Raw genomic sequence first — 8,660 nt, 5'->3', positions numbered from 1 at the left:
GTTTGTTGTGGGACCTAAGATTGTCTGGAACAAGTGAGAGGGGAAGAGCAGGGTGAGAAATTTATAGACAGAAGATTTGAAATCATCATGAGAAGATACAAAGTAACGAAATAAAGCAGCAGGATCACGGGGCAGTGCAGCACCAAGAGGCGAGTCGCGCGGAGAGAGTGAGGGGGAAGGATCAGCAGTCTCACCTGAAACTGGAGTTCTGCCAAGTCAGACACTGAGGGCACAGAAGGAAAAGGGGATCAGGATTAAGTTAGCATTGGTAACTTGTCAGCTCTTGGAATTGTGGAGGAAAACACTTCCTCCACCCTCTTAGGTTCAGTGTTCAGGAATCTGCAAATTAAATTGTTAAAAGCAGATAACCATGAGAAAAAACACTTAATAGCTTTCTAGCAGTCATGTACACATGTGACATTTGGACCATAAGGCTGAGCACCGAAGACTTCATGCTTTCAAACTGTGGTGCTTGAGAAGACTCTTTGAGAGTCCCTTGAACAGCAAGGAGAACGGACCAGTCAATCTTAAAAGAAACCAACCCTGAATATTTTCATTGGAAGGACTGATGCTGAAGCTCCAATACTTTGGCCACCTGATGTAAAGAGCCGACTTATTGGAAGAGACTCTGATGCTGGGAAAGATTGAGGGCTGAAAGAAAAGTGGGCAACAAAGAATGAGACGGTTAGATGGCATCTTTGACTCAATGGACGTGAATATGAGCAAACTCTGGGACATGGTGACAGGGAATCCTGGCGTGTTGCAGTCCACGCGGTCACAAAGAGTTGGACACAACTGATCGACTGGACAATAACAACAACATGCAAAGCTTCACACAGAAATGTGACTTGAAGGGGAAGCTAAAACTGGGAGTTGATATCAGTTCAGTTCAGTTCAGTTGCTCAGTCATCTCCGAGTCTTTGCGACCCCATGAATCACAGCCCGCCAGGCCTCCTTGTCCATCACCAACTCCCGGAGTTGACCCAATCTCATGTCCATAGAGTAGGTGATGCCATCCAGCCATCTCATTCTCTGTCGTCCTTTTCTCCTCCTGCCCCCAATCCCTCCCAGCATCAGACTCTTTTCCAGTGAGTCAACTCTTTGCATGAGGTGGTCAAAGGATTGGAGTTTCAGCTTTAGCATCAGTCCTTCCAATGAACACCCAGGACTGATCTCTTTTAGAATGGACTGGTTGCATCTCCTTGCAGTCCAAGGGACTCTCAAGAGCCTTCTCCAGCACCACAGTTCAAAAGCATCAATTCTTCAGCGATCAGCTTTCTTCACAGTCCAACTCTCACATCCATACATGACCACTGGAAAAACCATAGCCTTGACTAGACGGACCCTTGTTGGCAAAGTGATGTCTCTGCTTTTTAATATACTATCTAGGTTGGTCATAACTTTCCAAGGAGTAAGCGTCTTTTAATTTCCTGGCTGCAATCAGCATCTGCAGTGATTTTGGAGCCCCAAAAAATAAAGTCTGACACTGTTTCCACTGTTTCCCCATCTATCCTCCTAAAGTACCATTTATCTTTCCGAAATGTTATTTGTTCTCCCATAAGTGCCCCTCCTCCCCCATGTCACCTGTTTTCCAGAAGATGCCTTTACCTCTTACTCCCTGTCTTGATGAAAGTGAAAGAGGAGAGTGAAAAGGTTGGCTTGAAGTTCCACATTCAGAAAACAAAGATCATGGCATCTGGTCCCATCACTTCAGGGGAAATAGATGGAGAAACAGTGGAGACAGTGTCATACTTTATTTTTGGGGGCTCGAAAATCAATGCAGATGCTGATTGCAGCCAGGAAATTAAAAGAAGCTTACTCCTTGGAAGGAAAGTTATGACCAACCTAGATAGCATATTAAAAAGCAGAGACATCACTTTGCCAACAAAGGTCCGTCTAGTCAAGGCTATGGTTTTTCCCGTGGTCATGTATGGATGTGAGAGTTGGACTGTGAAGAAAGCTGATCGCCAAAGAATTGATGCTTTTGAACTGTGGCGCTGGAGAAGACTGTTGAGAGTCCCTTGGACTGCAAGAAGATCCAACCAGTCCATTCTAAAGGAGATCAGTCCTGGGTGTTCATTGGAAGGATTGATGCTAAAGCTGAAACTGCAATACTTTGGCCACCTCATGCGACGAGTTGACTCACTGGAAAAGACTCTGATGCTGGGAGGGATTGGGGGTGGGAGGAGACGGGGACGACAGAGGATGAGATGGCTGAATGGCATCACCTACTCGATGGACGTGAGTTTGAGTGAACTCCAGGAGTTGGTGATGGACAGGGAGGCCTGGCGTGCTGTGATTCATGGGTCGCAAAGAGTCAGACACGACTGAGCGACTGAACTGAACTGAACTGATGGGAGATAGGGAAGTTTTGTGAAAATGTTTGTCTGGTGCTTGTAATTTTTCTCTAATTTTAAGACTTTTTCAAAACTCAAACAAAAATAGATAGGTTGATAGGTAAAGAAAAGGTGAAAAGTCTTCGGCAAATCTTATTTATCTATGAGAAAATTTTCTCTAATTTTAAGACTTTTTGCAAAAGTAAATCAAAAGTCAATTAACACTGACTCAAATACATTCCTTTTTAGAGCCGAATAATACACAACTTCCTTATCCATTCATCTGTTGATGGACATTTTGGTTGCTTCCATGCCCTAGCTATTGTAAATGCTAGGAAATACATAGAATGAAAAGAGTGAAAGAAATCCATAGACATTTTCAGATTTTTTTAAAGCTATGGACATAACTGCAATGAACACTGGGATACATGTGGGGTTTTTTTGGAGTTTGCTGTATGATGCAGAGAACCCAAAGCTGGTTGTTTGTGACAAACTAAAGGACTGGAATCAGGAGGGAGGTGGGATGGTGGTTCAGGAAGGAGGGTTCATATGTAAATCTATGGCTGATTCAGGCTGATGTATGGCAGAAATCATCACAATATTGTAAAGTAATTATCCTCTAATTAAAAATAAAAATTAGGAAAAATTAATTCATTAAAAAAAATGGTATGTGAGTAAAGGTTCCACCCATAAACAAAACAGGAACGTGTGTGTATCTGTGTACAATTTGTGTATTCATTGGGTAAAAAACCAAAGGAATCCACACACTGTATGGAATTGGAGGAAGTAGAATTGTAGTCTCAATCCCCCGGCCATGGACAAGTACTTGTCCCTGGCCTGTTAGGAACTGGGACACACAGCAGGACGTGAGCGGTGGGAGAGCAAGCCAGTGCTGCTTCATCTTTATTTGGCCACTCCTCGTGTCTACCCCAGGCTTCCCCGGTGGCTCAGCGGGAAAAGAATCCGCCTGCAGTGCGGAAGACCTGGGTTCCATCCCTGGATTGGGAAGATCCCCTGGAGAAGGGAAAGGCTGCCCACTCCAGTATTCTGGCCTAGAGAATTCCATAGACCATATAGTCCGTGGGGTCACAAAGAGTCGGACACAACTGAGCGACTTTCACTTTCATGGCTATCCCATCAGCCTTAGATGGGACCATCTACTTGCAGGAAAACAAGCTCAGAGCACTCACTGACTCTGTATTATGGTAAGATGTGTAATTATTTCATTACATTTCACAATGTAATAATAATAGACATATAAAGTATACAAAAAAAATCATGTGAATGAATCATCCTAAAACCATCCCTTGCGCCACCCCGTCAGTGGAAATTTGCCTTTTGTAAAACTGGTCCCTGGTGCCAAAATGGTTGGGGACCCCTGCTCTAATGCATTGATCACCCACACTGAGCTGCTGTAATTTCTATCACTAAGACACAATTTTTATATTTTTTAATTTATTTATTTTAACTGAAGGCTAATTACTTTACAATATTGTAGTTGTTTTGCCATACATTGACATGAATCTGCCATGGGTGTACATGTGTTCCCTTTCCTGAACCCTCCTCCCACCTCCCTCCCCATCCCATCCCCCAGGGTCATCCCAGTGCACTAGCCCTGAGCACCCTGTCTCATGCATCGAACCTGGACTGGCGATCCATTTCACATATGATAATACACATGTTTCAATGTTATTCTCTCAAATCATCCCACCCTCGCCTTCTCCCACAGAATCCAAAAGACTGTTCTATACATCTGTGTCTCTTTTGCTGTCTCGCATATAGGGTCATCATTACCGTCTTTCTAAATTCCATATATATGCGTTAGTATACTGTATTGGTGTTTTTCTTTCTGGCTTACTTCTCTCTGTATAATAGGCTCCATTTTCATCCACCTCATTAGAACTGATTCAAATGTATTCTTTTTAATGGTTAAGTAATATTCCATTGTGTATATGTACCACAGCTTTCTTATCAATTCATCTGCTGATGGACATCTATGTTGCTTCCATGTCCTGGCTATTGTAAACAGTGCTGAGATGAACATTGGGGTACATGTGTCTCTTTCAATTCTGGTTTCCTCGGTGTGTATGCCCAGCAGTGGGATTGCTGGGTCATATGGCAGTTCTATTTCCAGTTTTTTTTAAGGAATCTCCACACTGTTCTCCATAGTGGCTGTACTAGTTTGCATTCCCACCAACAGTAAGACACAATTTTTAAAAGAAATAGGAATTTGGAATGGTGAGGAGCACATTGTCATTGTCTAGTCACTAAGTTATGTCCAACTTTTTGGGACCCTATGTACTGTAGCCTACCAGGTTCCTCTGTCCATGGGATTTTTCCAGGTAAGAATACTGCAGTGGGGTGACATTTCCTTCTCCAGGGGATCTTCCCAAGCCAGTGATCAAACTCACATCCCCTGCATCGACAGGCAGATTCTTTACCACCGAGCTTCCTGAGAAGACACAGCTGGCACATAAAATGGATGAACAGTTCTTATTTCGTCTAGCCATGAAGACACATCTCTCAGGAATCAGCCTGGCATCTCTCTAGAGCTGAGGCAGGAGATAGATGGGCCCTGGGCAGAGAAACTGGACTTTGTCAAGCAGAGTAAATTGCAACTTTGTTTTCCCTAACACTCCAAGGACAAAGTTAATGGCAGGAAGGAGCTCTACTAGAACATAAAGATAAGATGAGCACATCTATCACTCCTGAGGTCAAGGAAGTCTCCCCCACTGCACATGCACAGGGTCAATAAGGGAGGGGTTGCTGCCCCATAATAGGCATTGTTGAACCTCCCCCAGGCCTCTGCACTGAAATCCATCTGGGCAAAAAGATGTGCACGTGTATTGAGGAGGGTCCTAGGGAAGGTCTTCCCTGTAGGAAGGACTCCCATGTAACTCAAATGGTAAAGAATCTGCCTACAATACAGGAGATCAGGGTTCAATCCCTAGGTCGGGAAGATCCTCTGGAGAAGGGAACAGCAATCCACTCCTGGAGAATCCCATGGACAGAGCAGAGAAGCCTGGTGGGCTACAGTCCATGGGGTTGCAAAGAGTCAGACACTGAGTGACAAAACCACAGGGAGAGTCAGGTGTAAACAAGGAAATGAGGTAAAGGGCCAAAGGTAAATAAAGACCTGGAAGAACTGCCCTACTGGCTTGGGAAGCCAGTCCCTCCTCCAGGGGATCTTCCTAACTCAGGGAACGAAACGAAGTCTCTTGCATTACAGGCAGATTCTTTACCATCTGAGCCACCAGGGGAGCTCATATAAATGATTTAACTGCCTCTTTTCCATGCTCCGCCTCTTTCGGGGGGACACCCGCACCATTTCTCTCTAGGTGTATACTTCTGCCTTGCTTCTGTCCTAAATAAACAGTTTCTCTGTGTGATTTTCCACATGTTATTCTGTGTCTCTGATAATAAACTTTGTACCTGTGTTTTACAGGCTTGCCTTAGAGAAATTCATTTTTCAAATGGGGCAAGAGACAACAGGGCATCTTCCTTCTTAGTCTCTAAACCTTGATGGTATAGAAGCTAGAATTCCTGGGGAATTTTTTTTGCCCAGGCTGCATGAGTGTTAGTCACTCAGTTTTGTTCGACTGTTTGTGACCCCATGAACTGTAGCCTGCCAGACTCCTCTGTCCGTGGGACTCTCCAGGCAAGAATACTGGAGTGGGTTGTCATGCCCTCCTCCAGGGGATCTTCCCTACCCAGGGATTGAACCCGGGTCTCCTGCATTGCAGACAGATTCTTTACCATCTGAGCCACCAGGGAAGTTGCCCAGGCTATCCAAGTTCAATTCCTGTGCAAGAAACTAAAACTCTGCTTCAGGACCACCAGCTGCCATCTATCCGGATCAGAACAAGCATACAGTCTGCCTGCTGCCTGAAATTTCACCATTCCTTTCCCCATGTTGTTGCTGTTCAGTCACTCATTGTGTCTGTCTCTTTGTGACCCCATGGACTGCGGCATGCCAGGCTTCCCTGTCCCTCACTATCTCCCAGAGTTTGCTCAAATTCAAGTCCATTCAGTTGGTGACACCATCTTACTGTCTCAGTCTGTTGCCCCGTTCTCCTCAGGCCCTCGGTTTTTCATTTCCTCGTGTCAAAGGCCAATGGGCTTGCCAAGGGCAAATGTGCTGCCTCTGTGGTGACTGAACCCTGTGCTGCTGCAGCTGCTGACCTTCAGCACGCCCTGAAGGGAGTTCAGGGTGGAGAATGAGGCACTTTATGCTCCAGGGAAACTGGAGGGACAAGTCTTTAGATAATTAGATATTTTCAGAAACTGATTTCATAATCCTAATCCCTATATCTCTTCATATCTAGAAAAGCACTAAACCCTCCATGGTGACATCAGCTCCTTGTAACTAGCAGAAAACCTTTTGTAAGATAAGCACTTGATTGTATGAACTCCCCCTTCACCAAAATCACATATATTCTCATTCCCCCACTATCTCTTTGGAGCAATTCCTCAGACCTATCTGAGATGCTCTCTCCTGGGCTGCAGTTCTCATTTTGCACACACCCCCCAAAAAAACTTAACACACAACTCTCACATTGTGCATCTTTTTTTTTTTTTTAAGTCAACACTCATCTCTTGGGAGAGTACAAGTTCTGCCTTCAACAGAACTCACTGACTTCAAAATCTCAGCTCTGCCTCTCACTGACCGTGTGGCCTTGGGCAGTTCAGTTGCCTTCTCTGAGTCTCATATCCTCCTCTGTAAATCAAAAGGTACATTTATTTTCCCAGGTAGTTGATTATTCAACAACAATAACAACAAAACTGTGTTTGACCACCTATTGTGTACCACACATGCTGCTAGAGCTCAGGATATGGAATAAACAAGATAGACAAGGTCTCTGGGTTATGGCGCTCTTGTCTTGTTATAGCCACGCATTCTGGGAAACAAACTCACTCCGAAGAACAATGCGGATAGTGGAGTGCAGCTTATTACACCTGTAGGCTCAAGGCAGAGTCTCCTCTTAGCCAAAGACCTCCACCAGTTTTTGTGAAAACCTTATATACCCTAAGTGTATGTGCTCAAACCCACCTCCCCAAATTCCTTGAAACTAGTCTGGTCAAGGTAAAAGAGAGATATGATCAAAGTTAACCCATGATTCATGTGTCACAAGACTAGATAAATAGTGGATATTTATCAATAGGCCTGTGGTCATTTCCCGATAAACATGATGGAATTTACCGCTTTGTTCTGTTACAGAGATAATTAGCATATTCTTTTAGGCAATCGAGAGTCCAAGTACAAGTCCTGAAGCTCTTCTATGCGGGGGGTCTGGTTTCCCACTGGTATGCCACTTCTGTGGACACAGGGCACAAAGTTCAGAGTCCATTGGGAGGGTGACCATGCGTGTAACCTAATGTTCGCAGCCTGGCCTAAGATGGAGTCCATGAAGTTTCCTCCTTCATTCCCCCCTCTTGATGCTCTTAACTCATATTATGAGCATCATTCATAGGGATATATTGCACCCTGGCTCTCCGACCGCCAATTTGGGAGAATGACATCAACATTCGGGTTACAAAATTCATAATACATTGTAAAATTCAGGGTCCACAAAGCAGAACTATCAAGGCAACTGTAATAATGGTAAATATAGTTTTCCACCAATCGCCCTTCACCCAAGATAGGACCAAAGTCCAGAAAGGAATGTTTTCATTTGACGTTGCTTTTACCTGGTTTTTCATGTCATCTAAAGCGGTTGATACATTACCAGATAAGTCAGGAATGCATACACAACATTCACCTTAATTATAGCACAGGTCCCTCCTTGAGTAGCTGTGAGTATGTCCAAAGCCATTCTATTTTGAATTACCGCTTTTCTCATCTGGATTTGATCTTCATTTAAGGCTTGGATGGTTTTTGTTCTATCTAGGAGGGTCTGTTTTGTGAAATTAGTTAAGGTTTCTACTTTAATCATAATATCTGTAGTCCCTATAGAGGGTACGAATAAGGCAGCAATATATGCATACCATTGAAACACAGACCTCACCCACCTAGCATGTAAATAAGGTAGATTTACCGGGGCTTGTTGTAGGTTAGGGTTTTGTTACACTGGCATTTATATCAAATGTAACCCTATCACCCGAGTCTACTGACTGTAGGTCTGACTTACACCCAGAGAACAGGGAGAGATTATGATTGTGTCCCAGAAAAGAGCAGAGTGGTTTAAAATCTCCTTGGTGCAGTGCTGACAGCCACCAGGGAAGTCCATCCATCACAGACAGAGGCATAGCCCCACATACCCAACAGTTGGAGGTATGTGAAGTCCGCGTAGGAATGTGCACATTGATGAGACCAAGCAGCAGGAG

Source organism: Moschus berezovskii, chromosome 8 (assembly GCF_049115385.1).
Source record: "Moschus berezovskii isolate FMDL1 chromosome 8, NW_MosBer_1.0, whole genome shotgun sequence".
Lineage (NCBI taxonomy): Eukaryota > Metazoa > Chordata > Mammalia > Artiodactyla > Moschidae > Moschus > Moschus berezovskii.
This window is presented reverse-complemented; position numbering follows the sequence as displayed.